Genomic DNA, 9,181 nt, shown 5'->3' with positions numbered 1-9,181 from the left:
AGGGTAGTAAACTATATAAAGCTTACAGCACCTGGTATTCACAGGCGGTCTCCCATCCAAGTACTAACCAGGCCCGACCCTGCTTAGCTTCCGAGATCAGACGAGTTCGGGCGTTCTCAAGGTGGTATGGCCGTAAGCGAAATCTGCTGCCAAAATTGGGCTATTTGAATGGTTAGAACATTAGGGTAGTAAACTACATAAAGCTTACAGCACCTGGTATTCCCAGGCGGTCTCCCATCCAAGTACTAACCAGGCCCGACCCTGCTTAGCTTCCGAGATCAGACGAGTTCGGGCGTTCTCAAGGTGGTATGGTCGTAAGCGAAATCTCCTGCCAAAATTGGGCTATTTGAATGGTTAGAACATTAGGGTAGTAAACTACATAAAGCTTACAGCACCTGGTATTCCCAGGCGGTCTCCCATCCAAGTACTAACCAGGCCCGACCCTGCTTAGCTTCCGAGATCAGACGAGTTCGGGCGTTCTCAAGGTGGTATGGCCGTAAGCGAAATCTGCTGCCAAAATTGGGCTATTTGAATGGTTAGAACATTAGGGTAGTAAACTACATAAAGCTTACAGCACCTGGTATTCCCAGGCGGTCTCCCATCCAAGTACTAACCAGGCCCGACCCTGCTTAGCTTCCGAGATCAGACGAGTTCGGGCGTTCTCAAGGTGGTATGGCCGTAAGCGAAATCTGCAGCCAAAATTGGGCTATTTGAAGAAGAAAAAAAAGAGACTCTTTCAGGCTTTCTGAAGAAACTGAGAGACTATTTCAGGAATTTTGAGGGGAAAAAAGACAATTTAGGATTTTTGAAACATTTCATTGACTCTTTTTTTTTTTTTTAAACAATAAAGCTTACAGCACCTGGTATTCCCAGGCGGTCTCCCATCCAAGTACTAACCAGGCCCGACCCTGCTTAGCTTCCGAGATCAGACGAGTTCGGGCGTTCTCAAGGTGGTATGGCCGTAAGCGAAATCTGCTGCCAAAATTGGGCTATTTGAATAGTTAAAACATTAGGGTAGTAAACTATATAAAGCTTACAGCACCTGGTATTCCCAGGCGGTCTCCCATCCAAGTACTAACCAGGCCCGACCCTGCTTAGCTTCCGAGATCAGACGAGTTCGGGCGTTCTCAAGGTGGTATGGCCGTAAGCGAAATCTGCTGCCAAAATTGGGCTATTTGAATGGTTAGAACATTAGGGTAGTAAACTATATAAAGCTTACAGCACCTGGTATTCCCAGGCGGTCTCCCATCCAAGTACTAACCAGGCCCGACCCTGCTTAGCTTCCGAGATCAGACGAGTTCGGGCGTTCTCAAGGTGGTATGGCCGTAAGCGAAATCTGCTGCCAAAATTGGGCTATTTGAATAGTTAAAACATTAGGGTAGTAAACTATATAAAGCTTACAGCACCTGCTATTCCCAGGCGGTCTCCCATCCAAGTACTAACCAGGCCCGACCCTGCCTAGCTTCCGAGATCAGACGAGTTCGGGCGTTCTCAAGGTGGTATGGCCGTAAGCGAAATCTGCTGCCAAAATTGGGCTATTTGAATAGTTGAAATATTAGGGTAGTAAACTATATAAAGCTTACAGCACCTGCTATTCCCAGGCGGTCTCCCATCCAAGTACTAACCAGGCCCGACCCTGCTTAGCTTCCGAGATCAGACGAGTTCGGGCGTTCTCAAGGTGGTATGGCCGTAAGCGAAATCTGCTGCCAAAATTGGGCTATTTGAATGGTTAGAACATTAGGGTAGTAAACTATATAAAGCTTACAGCACCTGGTATTCCCAGGCGGTCTCCCATCCAAGTACTAACCAGGCCCGACCCTGCTTAGCTTCCGAGATCAGACGAGTTCGGGCGTTCTCAAGGTGGTATGGCCGTAAGCGAAATCTGCTGCCAAAATTGGGCTATTTGAATAGTTAAAACATTAGGGTAGTAAACTATATAAAGCTTACAGCACCTGGTATTCCCAGGCGGTCTCCCATCCAAGTACTAACCAGGCCCGACCCTGCTTAGCTTCCGAGATCAGACGAGTTCGGGCGTTCTCAAGGTGGTATGGCCGTAAGCGAAATCTGCTGCCAAAATTGGGCTATTTGAATGGTTAGAACATTAGGGTAGTAAACTATATAAAGCTTACAGCACCTGGTATTCCCAGGCGGTCTCCCATCCAAGTACTAACCAGGCCCGACCCTGCTTAGCTTCCGAGATCAGACGAGTTCGGGCGTTCTCAAGGTGGTATGGCCGTAAGCGAAATCTGTTGCCAAAATTGGGCTATTTGAATGGTTAGAACATTAGGGTAGTAAACTACATAAAGCTTACAGCACCTGGTATTCCCAGGCGGTCTCCCATCCAAGTACTAACCAGGCCCGACCCTGCTTAGCTTCCGAGATCAGACGAGTTCGGGCGTTCTCAAGGTGGTATGGTCGTAAGCGAAATCTCCTGCCAAAATTGGGCTATTTGAATGGTTAGAACATTAGGGTAGTAAACTACATAAAGCTTACATCACCTGGTATTCCCAGGCGGTCTCCCATCCAAGTACTAACCAGGCCCGACCCTGCTTAGCTTCCGAGATCAGACGAGTTCGGGCGTTCTCAAGGTGGTATGGCCGTAAGCGAAATCTGCTGCCAAAATTGGGCTATTTGAATGGTTAGAACATTAGGGTAGTAAACTACATAAAGCTTACAGCACCTGGTATTCCCAGGCGGTCTCCCATCCAAGTACTAACCAGGCCCGACCCTGCTTAGCTTCCGAGATGAGACGAGTTCGGGCGTTCTCAAGGTGGTATGGCCGTAAGCGAAATCTGCAGCCAAAATTGGGCTATTTGAAGAAGAAAAAAAAGAGACTCTTTCAGGCTTTCTGAAGAAACTGAGAGACTATTTCAGGAATTTTGAGGGGAAAAAAGACAATTTAGGATTTTTGAAACATTTCATTGACTCTTTTTTTTTTTTTTTTTTTTAAACAATAAAGCTTACAGCACCTGGTATTCCCAGGCGGTCTCCCATCCAAGTACTAACCAGGCCCGACCCTGCTTAGCTTCCGAGATCAGACGAGTTCGGGCGTTCTCAAGGTGGTATGGCCGTAAGCGAAATCTGCTGCCAAAATTGGGCTATTTGAATGGTTAGAACATTAGGGTAGTAAACTACATAAAGCTTACAGCACCTGGTATTCCCAGGCGGTCTCCCATCCAAGTACTAACCAGGCCCGACCCTGCTTAGCTTCCGAGATCAGACGAGTTCGGGCGTTCTCAAGGTGGTATGGTCGTAAGCAAAATCTCCTGCCAAAATTGGGCTATTTGAATGGTTAGAACATTAGGGTAGTAAACTACATAAAGCTTACAGCACCTGGTATTCCCAGGCGGTCTCCCATCCAAGTACTAACCAGGCCCGACCCTGCTTAGCTTCCGAGATCAGACGAGTTCGGGCGTTCTCAAGGTGGTATGGCCGTAAGCGAAATCTGCTGCCAAAATTGGGCTATTTGAATGATTAGAACATTAGGGTAGTAAACTACATAAAGCTTACAGCACCTGGTATTCCCAGGCGGTCTCCCATCCAAGTACTAACCAGGCCCGACCCTGCTTAGCTTCCGAGATCAGACGAGTTCGGGCGTTCTCAAGGTGGTATGGCCGTAAGCGAAATCTGCAGCCAAAATTGGGCTATTTGAAGAAGAAAAAAAAGAGACTCTTTCAGGCTTTCTGAAGAAACTGAGAGACTATTTCAGGAATTTTGAGGGGAAAAAAGACAATTTAGGATTTTTGAAACATTTCATTGACTCTTTTTTTTTTTTTTTTTTTTTAAACAATAAAGCTTACAGCACCTGGTATTCCCAGGCGGTCTCCCATCCAAGTACTAACCAGGCCCGACCCTGCTTAGCTTCCGAGATCAGACGAGTTCGGGCGTTCTCAAGGTGGTATGGCCGTAAGCGAAATCTGCTGCCAAAATTGGGCTATTTGAATAGTTAAAACATTAGGGTAGTAAACTATATAAAGCTTACAGCACCTGGTATTCCCAGGCGGTCTCCCATCCAAGTACTAACCAGGCCCGACCCTGCTTAGCTTCCGAGATCAGACGAGTTCGGGCGTTCTCAAGGTGGTATGGCCGTAAGCGAAATCTGCTGCCAAAATTGGGCTATTTGAATGGTTAGAACATTAGGGTAGTAAACTATATAAAGCTTACAGCACCTGGTATTCCCAGGCGGTCTCCCATCCAAGTACTAACCAGGCCCGACCCTGCTTAGCTTCCGAGATCAGACGAGTTCGGGCGTTCTCAAGGTGGTATGGCCGTAAGCGAAATCTGCTGCCAAAATTGGGCTATTTGAATAGTTAAAACATTAGGGTAGTAAACTATATAAAGCTTACAGCACCTGGTATTCCCAGGCGGTCTCCCATCCAAGTACTAACCAGGCCCGACCCTGCTTAGCTTCCGAGATCAGACGAGTTCGGGCGTTCTCAAGGTGGTATGGCCGTAAGCGAAATCTGCTGCCAAAATTGGGCTATTTGAATGGTTAGAACATTAGGGTAGTAAACTATATAAAGCTTACAGCACCTGGTATTCCCAGGCGGTCTCCCATCCAAGTACTAACCAGGCCCGACCCTGCTTAGCTTCCGAGATCAGACGAGTTCGGGCGTTCTCAAGGTGGTATGGCCGTAAGCGAAATCTGCTGCCAAAATTGGGCTATTTGAATGGTTAGAACATTAGGGTAGTAAACTATATAAAGCTTACAGCACCTGGTATTCCCAGGCGGTCTCCCATCCAAGTACTAACCAGGCCCGACCCTGCTTAGCTTCCGAGACCAGACGAGTTCGGGCGTTCTCAAGGTGGTATGGCCGTAAGCGAAATCTGCTGCCAAAATTGGGCTATTTGAATGGTTAGAACATTAGGGTAGTAAACTATATAAAGCTTACAGCACCTGGTATTCACAGGCAGTCTCCCATCCAAGTACTAACCAGGCCCGACCCTGCTTAGCTTCCGAGATCAGACGAGTTCGGGCGTTCTCAAGGTGGTATGGCCGTAAGCGAAATCTGCTGCCAAAATTGGGCTATTTGAATGGTTAGAACATTAGGGTAGTAAACTACATAAAGCTTACAGCACCTGGTATTCCCAGGCGGTCTCCCATCCAAGTACTAACCAGGCCCGACCCTGCTTAGCTTCCGAGATCAGACGAGTTCGGGCGTTCTCAAGGTGGTATGGTCGTAAGCGAAATCTCCTGCCAAAATTGGGCTATTTGAATGGTTAGAACATTAGGGTAGTAAACTACATAAAGCTTACAGCACCTGGTATTCCCAGGCGGTCTCCCATCCAAGTACTAACCAGGCCCGACCCTGCTTAGCTTCCGAGATCAGACGAGTTCGGGCGTTCTCAAGGTGGTATGGCCGTAAGCGAAATCTGCTGCCAAAATTGGGCTATTTGAATGGTTAGAACATTAGGGTAGTAAACTACATAAAGCTTACAGCACCTGGTATTCCCAGGCGGTCTCCCATCCAAGTACTAACCAGGCCCGACCCTGCTTAGCTTCCGAGATCAGACGAGTTCGGGCGTTCTCAAGGTGGTATGGCCGTAAGCGAAATCTGCAGCCAAAATTGGGCTATTTGAAGAAGAAAAAAAAGAGACTCTTTCAGGCTTTCTGAAGAAACTGAGAGACTATTTCAGGAATTTTGAGGGGAAAAAAGACAATTTAGGATTTTTGAAACATTTCATTGACTCTTTTTTTTTTTTTTAAACAATAAAGCTTACAGCACCTGGTATTCCCAGGCGGTCTCCCATCCAAGTACTAACCAGGCCCGACCCTGCTTAGCTTCCGAGATCAGACGAGTTCGGGCGTTCTCAAGGTGGTATGGCCGTAAGCGAAATCTGCTGCCAAAATTGGGCTATTTGAATGGTTAGAACATTAGGGTAGTAAACTATATAAAGCTTACAGCACCTGGTATTCCCAGGCGGTCTCCCATCCAAGTACTAACCAGGCCCGACCCTGCTTAGCTTCCGAGATCAGACGAGTTCGGGCGTTCTCAAGGTGGTATGGCCGTAAGCAAAATCTGCTGCCAAAATTGGGCTATTTGAATAGTTAAAACATTAGGGTAGTAAACTATATAAAGCTTACAGCACCTGCTATTCCCAGGCGGTCTCCCATCCAAGTACTAACCAGGCCCGACCCTGCCTAGCTTCCGAGATCAGACGAGTTCGGGCGTTCTCAAGGTGGTATGGCCGTAAGCGAAATCTGCTGCCAAAATTGGGCTATTTGAATAGTTGAAACATTAGGGTAGTAAACTATATAAAGCTTACAGCACCTGCTATTCCCAGGCGGTCTCCCATCCAAGTACTAACCAGGCCCGACCCTGCTTAGCTTCCGAGATCAGACGAGTTCGGGCGTTCTCAAGGTGGTATGGCCGTAAGCGAAATCTGCTGCCAAAATTGGGCTATTTGAATGGTTAGAACATTAGGGTAGTAAACTATATAAAGCTTACAGCACCTGGTATTCCCAGGCGGTCTCCCATCCAAGTACTAACCAGGCCCGACCCTGCTTAGCTTCCGAGATCAGACGAGTTCGGGCGTTCTCAAGGTGGTATGGCCGTAAGCGAAATCTGCTGCCAAAATTGGGCTATTTGAATAGTTAAAACATTAGGGTAGTAAACTATATAAAGCTTACAGCACCTGGTATTCCCAGGCGGTCTCCCATCCAAGTACTAACCAGGCCCGACCCTGCTTAGCTTCCGAGATCAGACGAGTTCGGGCGTTCTCAAGGTGGTATGGCCGTAAGCGAAATCTGCTGCCAAAATTGGGCTATTTGAATGGTTAGAACATTAGGGTAGTAAACTATATAAAGCTTACAGCACCTGGTATTCCCAGGCGGTCTCCCATCCAAGTACTAACCAGGCCCGACCCTGCTTAGCTTCCGAGATCAGACGAGTTCGGGCGTTCTCAAGGTGGTATGGCCGTAAGCGAAATCTGTTGCCAAAATTGGGCTATTTGAATGGTTAGAACATTAGGGTAGTAAACTACATAAAGCTTACAGCACCTGGTATTCCCAGGCGGTCTCCCATCCAAGTACTAACCAGGCCCGACCCTGCTTAGCTTCCGAGATCAGACGAGTTCGGGCGTTCTCAAGGTGGTATGGTCGTAAGCGAAATCTCCTGCCAAAATTGGGCTATTTGAATGGTTAGAACATTAGGGTAGTAAACTACATAAAGCTTACAGCACCTGGTATTCCCAGGCGGTCTCCCATCCAAGTACTAACCAGGCCCGACCCTGCTTAGCTTCCGAGATCAGACGAGTTCGGGCGTTCTCAAGGTGGTATGGCCGTAAGCGAAATCTGCTGCCAAAATTGGGCTATTTGAATGGTTAGAACATTAGGGTAGTAAACTACATAAAGCTTACAGCACCTGGTATTCCCAGGCGGTCTCCCATCCAAGTACTAACCAGGCCCGACCCTGCTTAGCTTCCGAGATGAGACGAGTTCGGGCGTTCTCAAGGTGGTATGGCCGTAAGCGAAATCTGCAGCCAAAATTGGGCTATTTGAAGAAGAAAAAAAAGAGACTCTTTCAGGCTTTCTGAAGAAACTGAGAGACTATTTCAGGAATTTTGAGGGGAAAAAAGACAATTTAGGATTTTTGAAACATTTCATTGACTCTTTTTTTTTTTTTTTTTTTTTAAACAATAAAGCTTACAGCACCTGGTATTCCCAGGCGGTCTCCCATCCAAGTACTAACCAGGCCCGACCCTGCTTAGCTTCCGAGATCAGACGAGTTCGGGCGTTCTCAAGGTGGTATGGCCGTAAGCGAAATCTGCTGCCAAAATTGGGCTATTTGAATGGTTAGAACATTAGGGTAGTAAACTACATAAAGCTTACAGCACCTGGTATTCCCAGGCGGTCTCCCATCCAAGTACTAACCAGGCCCGACCCTGCTTAGCTTCCGAGATCAGACGAGTTCGGGCGTTCTCAAGGTGGTATGGTCGTAAGCAAAATCTCCTGCCAAAATTGGGCTATTTGAATGGTTAGAACATTAGGGTAGTAAACTACATAAAGCTTACAGCACCTGGTATTCCCAGGCGGTCTCCCATCCAAGTACTAACCAGGCCCGACCCTGCTTAGCTTCCGAGATCAGACGAGTTCGGGCGTTCTCAAGGTGGTATGGCCGTAAGCGAAATCTGCTGCCAAAATTGGGCTATTTGAATGATTAGAACATTAGGGTAGTAAACTACATAAAGCTTACAGCACCTGGTATTCCCAGGCGGTCTCCCATCCAAGTACTAACCAGGCCCGACCCTGCTTAGCTTCCGAGATCAGACGAGTTCGGGCGTTCTCAAGGTGGTATGGCCGTAAGCGAAATCTGCAGCCAAAATTGGGCTATTTGAAGAAGAAAAAAAAGAGACTCTTTCAGGCTTTCTGAAGAAACTGAGAGACTATTTCAGGAATTTTGAGGGGAAAAAAGACAATTTAGGATTTTTGAAACATTTCATTGACTCTTTTTTTTTTTTTTTTTTTTTAAACAATAAAGCTTACAGCACCTGGTATTCCCAGGCGGTCTCCCATCCAAGTACTAACCAGGCCCGACCCTGCTTAGCTTCCGAGATCAGACGAGTTCGGGCGTTCTCAAGGTGGTATGGCCGTAAGCGAAATCTGCTGCCAAAATTGGGCTATTTGAATAGTTAAAACATTAGGGTAGTAAACTATATAAAGCTTACAGCACCTGGTATTCCCAGGCGGTCTCCCATCCAAGTACTAACCAGGCCCGACCCTGCTTAGCTTCCGAGATCAGACGAGTTCGGGCGTTCTCAAGGTGGTATGGCCGTAAGCGAAATCTGCTGCCAAAATTGGGCTATTTGAATGGTTAGAACATTAGGGTAGTAAACTATATAAAGCTTACAGCACCTGGTATTCCCAGGCGGTCTCCCATCCAAGTACTAACCAGGCCCGACCCTGCTTAGCTTCCGAGATCAGACGAGTTCGGGCGTTCTCAAGGTGGTATGGCCGTAAGCGAAATCTGCTGCCAAAATTGGGCTATTTGAATAGTTAAAACATTAGGGTAGTAAACTATATAAAGCTTACAGCACCTGGTATTCCCAGGCGGTCTCCCATCCAAGTACTAACCAGGCCCGACCCTGCTTAGCTTCCGAGATCAGACGAGTTCGGGCGTTCTCAAGGTGGTATGGCCGTAAGCGAAATCTGCTGCCAAAATTGGGCTATTTGAATGGTTAG

At 47.2% G+C, this 9,181-nt stretch overlaps 47 non-coding genes across 47 annotated transcripts; all 47 read right to left on the bottom strand.

The window, feature by feature from the left end:
* Positions 1 to 19: 19 nt before the first annotated feature.
* Positions 20 to 138, bottom strand: LOC148988514 (5S ribosomal RNA). The gene has a single exon (XR_016161373.1). It is a non-coding gene; the product is annotated as a 5S ribosomal RNA (ribosomal RNA).
* Positions 139 to 201: 63 nt separating this feature from the next.
* On the bottom strand, positions 202 to 320 carry LOC148988513 (5S ribosomal RNA). Its single transcript, XR_016162949.1, has one exon. It is a non-coding gene; the product is annotated as a 5S ribosomal RNA (ribosomal RNA).
* Positions 321 to 383: 63 nt separating this feature from the next.
* Positions 384 to 502, bottom strand: LOC148988512 (5S ribosomal RNA). Its single transcript, XR_016155625.1, has one exon. It is a non-coding gene; the product is annotated as a 5S ribosomal RNA (ribosomal RNA).
* Positions 503 to 565: 63 nt separating this feature from the next.
* On the bottom strand, positions 566 to 684 carry LOC148988511 (5S ribosomal RNA). The gene has a single exon (XR_016155623.1). It is a non-coding gene; the product is annotated as a 5S ribosomal RNA (ribosomal RNA).
* Positions 685 to 848: 164 nt separating this feature from the next.
* Positions 849 to 967, bottom strand: LOC148988510 (5S ribosomal RNA). The gene has a single exon (XR_016155622.1). It is a non-coding gene; the product is annotated as a 5S ribosomal RNA (ribosomal RNA).
* Positions 968 to 1,030: 63 nt separating this feature from the next.
* Positions 1,031 to 1,149, bottom strand: LOC148988509 (5S ribosomal RNA). The gene has a single exon (XR_016155621.1). It is a non-coding gene; the product is annotated as a 5S ribosomal RNA (ribosomal RNA).
* Positions 1,150 to 1,212: 63 nt separating this feature from the next.
* LOC148988508 (5S ribosomal RNA) lies at positions 1,213 to 1,331 on the bottom strand. Its single transcript, XR_016155620.1, has one exon. It is a non-coding gene; the product is annotated as a 5S ribosomal RNA (ribosomal RNA).
* Positions 1,332 to 1,394: 63 nt separating this feature from the next.
* On the bottom strand, positions 1,395 to 1,513 carry LOC148988507 (5S ribosomal RNA). The gene has a single exon (XR_016163996.1). It is a non-coding gene; the product is annotated as a 5S ribosomal RNA (ribosomal RNA).
* A 63-nt stretch (positions 1,514 to 1,576) lies between these two features.
* LOC148988506 (5S ribosomal RNA) lies at positions 1,577 to 1,695 on the bottom strand. The gene has a single exon (XR_016162301.1). It is a non-coding gene; the product is annotated as a 5S ribosomal RNA (ribosomal RNA).
* Positions 1,696 to 1,758: 63 nt separating this feature from the next.
* Positions 1,759 to 1,877, bottom strand: LOC148988505 (5S ribosomal RNA). The gene has a single exon (XR_016155619.1). It is a non-coding gene; the product is annotated as a 5S ribosomal RNA (ribosomal RNA).
* A 63-nt stretch (positions 1,878 to 1,940) lies between these two features.
* LOC148988504 (5S ribosomal RNA) lies at positions 1,941 to 2,059 on the bottom strand. Its single transcript, XR_016155618.1, has one exon. It is a non-coding gene; the product is annotated as a 5S ribosomal RNA (ribosomal RNA).
* A 63-nt stretch (positions 2,060 to 2,122) lies between these two features.
* LOC148988503 (5S ribosomal RNA) lies at positions 2,123 to 2,241 on the bottom strand. The gene has a single exon (XR_016155617.1). It is a non-coding gene; the product is annotated as a 5S ribosomal RNA (ribosomal RNA).
* A 63-nt stretch (positions 2,242 to 2,304) lies between these two features.
* Positions 2,305 to 2,423, bottom strand: LOC148988502 (5S ribosomal RNA). The gene has a single exon (XR_016162948.1). It is a non-coding gene; the product is annotated as a 5S ribosomal RNA (ribosomal RNA).
* A 63-nt stretch (positions 2,424 to 2,486) lies between these two features.
* Positions 2,487 to 2,605, bottom strand: LOC148988501 (5S ribosomal RNA). Its single transcript, XR_016163385.1, has one exon. It is a non-coding gene; the product is annotated as a 5S ribosomal RNA (ribosomal RNA).
* Positions 2,606 to 2,668: 63 nt separating this feature from the next.
* On the bottom strand, positions 2,669 to 2,787 carry LOC148988500 (5S ribosomal RNA). Its single transcript, XR_016163789.1, has one exon. It is a non-coding gene; the product is annotated as a 5S ribosomal RNA (ribosomal RNA).
* Positions 2,788 to 2,957: 170 nt separating this feature from the next.
* Positions 2,958 to 3,076, bottom strand: LOC148988499 (5S ribosomal RNA). Its single transcript, XR_016155616.1, has one exon. It is a non-coding gene; the product is annotated as a 5S ribosomal RNA (ribosomal RNA).
* Positions 3,077 to 3,139: 63 nt separating this feature from the next.
* On the bottom strand, positions 3,140 to 3,258 carry LOC148988498 (5S ribosomal RNA). Its single transcript, XR_016162947.1, has one exon. It is a non-coding gene; the product is annotated as a 5S ribosomal RNA (ribosomal RNA).
* Positions 3,259 to 3,321: 63 nt separating this feature from the next.
* On the bottom strand, positions 3,322 to 3,440 carry LOC148988497 (5S ribosomal RNA). Its single transcript, XR_016155615.1, has one exon. It is a non-coding gene; the product is annotated as a 5S ribosomal RNA (ribosomal RNA).
* A 63-nt stretch (positions 3,441 to 3,503) lies between these two features.
* Positions 3,504 to 3,622, bottom strand: LOC148988496 (5S ribosomal RNA). Its single transcript, XR_016155614.1, has one exon. It is a non-coding gene; the product is annotated as a 5S ribosomal RNA (ribosomal RNA).
* A 171-nt stretch (positions 3,623 to 3,793) lies between these two features.
* LOC148988495 (5S ribosomal RNA) lies at positions 3,794 to 3,912 on the bottom strand. The gene has a single exon (XR_016155612.1). It is a non-coding gene; the product is annotated as a 5S ribosomal RNA (ribosomal RNA).
* Positions 3,913 to 3,975: 63 nt separating this feature from the next.
* LOC148988494 (5S ribosomal RNA) lies at positions 3,976 to 4,094 on the bottom strand. The gene has a single exon (XR_016155611.1). It is a non-coding gene; the product is annotated as a 5S ribosomal RNA (ribosomal RNA).
* A 63-nt stretch (positions 4,095 to 4,157) lies between these two features.
* LOC148988493 (5S ribosomal RNA) lies at positions 4,158 to 4,276 on the bottom strand. The gene has a single exon (XR_016155610.1). It is a non-coding gene; the product is annotated as a 5S ribosomal RNA (ribosomal RNA).
* A 63-nt stretch (positions 4,277 to 4,339) lies between these two features.
* Positions 4,340 to 4,458, bottom strand: LOC148988492 (5S ribosomal RNA). The gene has a single exon (XR_016155609.1). It is a non-coding gene; the product is annotated as a 5S ribosomal RNA (ribosomal RNA).
* A 63-nt stretch (positions 4,459 to 4,521) lies between these two features.
* Positions 4,522 to 4,640, bottom strand: LOC148988491 (5S ribosomal RNA). The gene has a single exon (XR_016155608.1). It is a non-coding gene; the product is annotated as a 5S ribosomal RNA (ribosomal RNA).
* A 63-nt stretch (positions 4,641 to 4,703) lies between these two features.
* On the bottom strand, positions 4,704 to 4,822 carry LOC148988490 (5S ribosomal RNA). Its single transcript, XR_016161163.1, has one exon. It is a non-coding gene; the product is annotated as a 5S ribosomal RNA (ribosomal RNA).
* Positions 4,823 to 4,885: 63 nt separating this feature from the next.
* On the bottom strand, positions 4,886 to 5,004 carry LOC148988489 (5S ribosomal RNA). Its single transcript, XR_016163117.1, has one exon. It is a non-coding gene; the product is annotated as a 5S ribosomal RNA (ribosomal RNA).
* Positions 5,005 to 5,067: 63 nt separating this feature from the next.
* LOC148988488 (5S ribosomal RNA) lies at positions 5,068 to 5,186 on the bottom strand. Its single transcript, XR_016162946.1, has one exon. It is a non-coding gene; the product is annotated as a 5S ribosomal RNA (ribosomal RNA).
* A 63-nt stretch (positions 5,187 to 5,249) lies between these two features.
* Positions 5,250 to 5,368, bottom strand: LOC148988487 (5S ribosomal RNA). Its single transcript, XR_016155607.1, has one exon. It is a non-coding gene; the product is annotated as a 5S ribosomal RNA (ribosomal RNA).
* A 63-nt stretch (positions 5,369 to 5,431) lies between these two features.
* LOC148988486 (5S ribosomal RNA) lies at positions 5,432 to 5,550 on the bottom strand. Its single transcript, XR_016155606.1, has one exon. It is a non-coding gene; the product is annotated as a 5S ribosomal RNA (ribosomal RNA).
* A 164-nt stretch (positions 5,551 to 5,714) lies between these two features.
* Positions 5,715 to 5,833, bottom strand: LOC148988485 (5S ribosomal RNA). The gene has a single exon (XR_016155605.1). It is a non-coding gene; the product is annotated as a 5S ribosomal RNA (ribosomal RNA).
* Positions 5,834 to 5,896: 63 nt separating this feature from the next.
* Positions 5,897 to 6,015, bottom strand: LOC148988484 (5S ribosomal RNA). Its single transcript, XR_016155604.1, has one exon. It is a non-coding gene; the product is annotated as a 5S ribosomal RNA (ribosomal RNA).
* A 63-nt stretch (positions 6,016 to 6,078) lies between these two features.
* Positions 6,079 to 6,197, bottom strand: LOC148988483 (5S ribosomal RNA). Its single transcript, XR_016163995.1, has one exon. It is a non-coding gene; the product is annotated as a 5S ribosomal RNA (ribosomal RNA).
* A 63-nt stretch (positions 6,198 to 6,260) lies between these two features.
* On the bottom strand, positions 6,261 to 6,379 carry LOC148988482 (5S ribosomal RNA). The gene has a single exon (XR_016162300.1). It is a non-coding gene; the product is annotated as a 5S ribosomal RNA (ribosomal RNA).
* Positions 6,380 to 6,442: 63 nt separating this feature from the next.
* Positions 6,443 to 6,561, bottom strand: LOC148988481 (5S ribosomal RNA). The gene has a single exon (XR_016155603.1). It is a non-coding gene; the product is annotated as a 5S ribosomal RNA (ribosomal RNA).
* Positions 6,562 to 6,624: 63 nt separating this feature from the next.
* Positions 6,625 to 6,743, bottom strand: LOC148988480 (5S ribosomal RNA). Its single transcript, XR_016155601.1, has one exon. It is a non-coding gene; the product is annotated as a 5S ribosomal RNA (ribosomal RNA).
* A 63-nt stretch (positions 6,744 to 6,806) lies between these two features.
* On the bottom strand, positions 6,807 to 6,925 carry LOC148988479 (5S ribosomal RNA). Its single transcript, XR_016155600.1, has one exon. It is a non-coding gene; the product is annotated as a 5S ribosomal RNA (ribosomal RNA).
* Positions 6,926 to 6,988: 63 nt separating this feature from the next.
* LOC148988478 (5S ribosomal RNA) lies at positions 6,989 to 7,107 on the bottom strand. The gene has a single exon (XR_016162945.1). It is a non-coding gene; the product is annotated as a 5S ribosomal RNA (ribosomal RNA).
* Positions 7,108 to 7,170: 63 nt separating this feature from the next.
* On the bottom strand, positions 7,171 to 7,289 carry LOC148988477 (5S ribosomal RNA). Its single transcript, XR_016155599.1, has one exon. It is a non-coding gene; the product is annotated as a 5S ribosomal RNA (ribosomal RNA).
* Positions 7,290 to 7,352: 63 nt separating this feature from the next.
* On the bottom strand, positions 7,353 to 7,471 carry LOC148988476 (5S ribosomal RNA). The gene has a single exon (XR_016163788.1). It is a non-coding gene; the product is annotated as a 5S ribosomal RNA (ribosomal RNA).
* Positions 7,472 to 7,642: 171 nt separating this feature from the next.
* On the bottom strand, positions 7,643 to 7,761 carry LOC148988475 (5S ribosomal RNA). Its single transcript, XR_016155598.1, has one exon. It is a non-coding gene; the product is annotated as a 5S ribosomal RNA (ribosomal RNA).
* A 63-nt stretch (positions 7,762 to 7,824) lies between these two features.
* LOC148988474 (5S ribosomal RNA) lies at positions 7,825 to 7,943 on the bottom strand. The gene has a single exon (XR_016162944.1). It is a non-coding gene; the product is annotated as a 5S ribosomal RNA (ribosomal RNA).
* Positions 7,944 to 8,006: 63 nt separating this feature from the next.
* Positions 8,007 to 8,125, bottom strand: LOC148988473 (5S ribosomal RNA). Its single transcript, XR_016155597.1, has one exon. It is a non-coding gene; the product is annotated as a 5S ribosomal RNA (ribosomal RNA).
* Positions 8,126 to 8,188: 63 nt separating this feature from the next.
* LOC148988472 (5S ribosomal RNA) lies at positions 8,189 to 8,307 on the bottom strand. The gene has a single exon (XR_016155596.1). It is a non-coding gene; the product is annotated as a 5S ribosomal RNA (ribosomal RNA).
* A 171-nt stretch (positions 8,308 to 8,478) lies between these two features.
* On the bottom strand, positions 8,479 to 8,597 carry LOC148988471 (5S ribosomal RNA). The gene has a single exon (XR_016155595.1). It is a non-coding gene; the product is annotated as a 5S ribosomal RNA (ribosomal RNA).
* A 63-nt stretch (positions 8,598 to 8,660) lies between these two features.
* On the bottom strand, positions 8,661 to 8,779 carry LOC148988470 (5S ribosomal RNA). Its single transcript, XR_016155594.1, has one exon. It is a non-coding gene; the product is annotated as a 5S ribosomal RNA (ribosomal RNA).
* A 63-nt stretch (positions 8,780 to 8,842) lies between these two features.
* Positions 8,843 to 8,961, bottom strand: LOC148988469 (5S ribosomal RNA). The gene has a single exon (XR_016155593.1). It is a non-coding gene; the product is annotated as a 5S ribosomal RNA (ribosomal RNA).
* Positions 8,962 to 9,024: 63 nt separating this feature from the next.
* LOC148988468 (5S ribosomal RNA) lies at positions 9,025 to 9,143 on the bottom strand. Its single transcript, XR_016155592.1, has one exon. It is a non-coding gene; the product is annotated as a 5S ribosomal RNA (ribosomal RNA).
* Positions 9,144 to 9,181: the final 38 nt, after the last annotated feature.

This window comes from Pimephales promelas, chromosome 3 (genome assembly GCF_988280905.1).
Source record: "Pimephales promelas chromosome 3, fPimPro1.hap1.1, whole genome shotgun sequence".
Lineage (NCBI taxonomy): Eukaryota > Metazoa > Chordata > Actinopteri > Cypriniformes > Leuciscidae > Pimephales > Pimephales promelas.
Note: the sequence above shows the minus strand (reverse complement) of the source record. Positions and strands in the feature narration are given on the sequence as shown.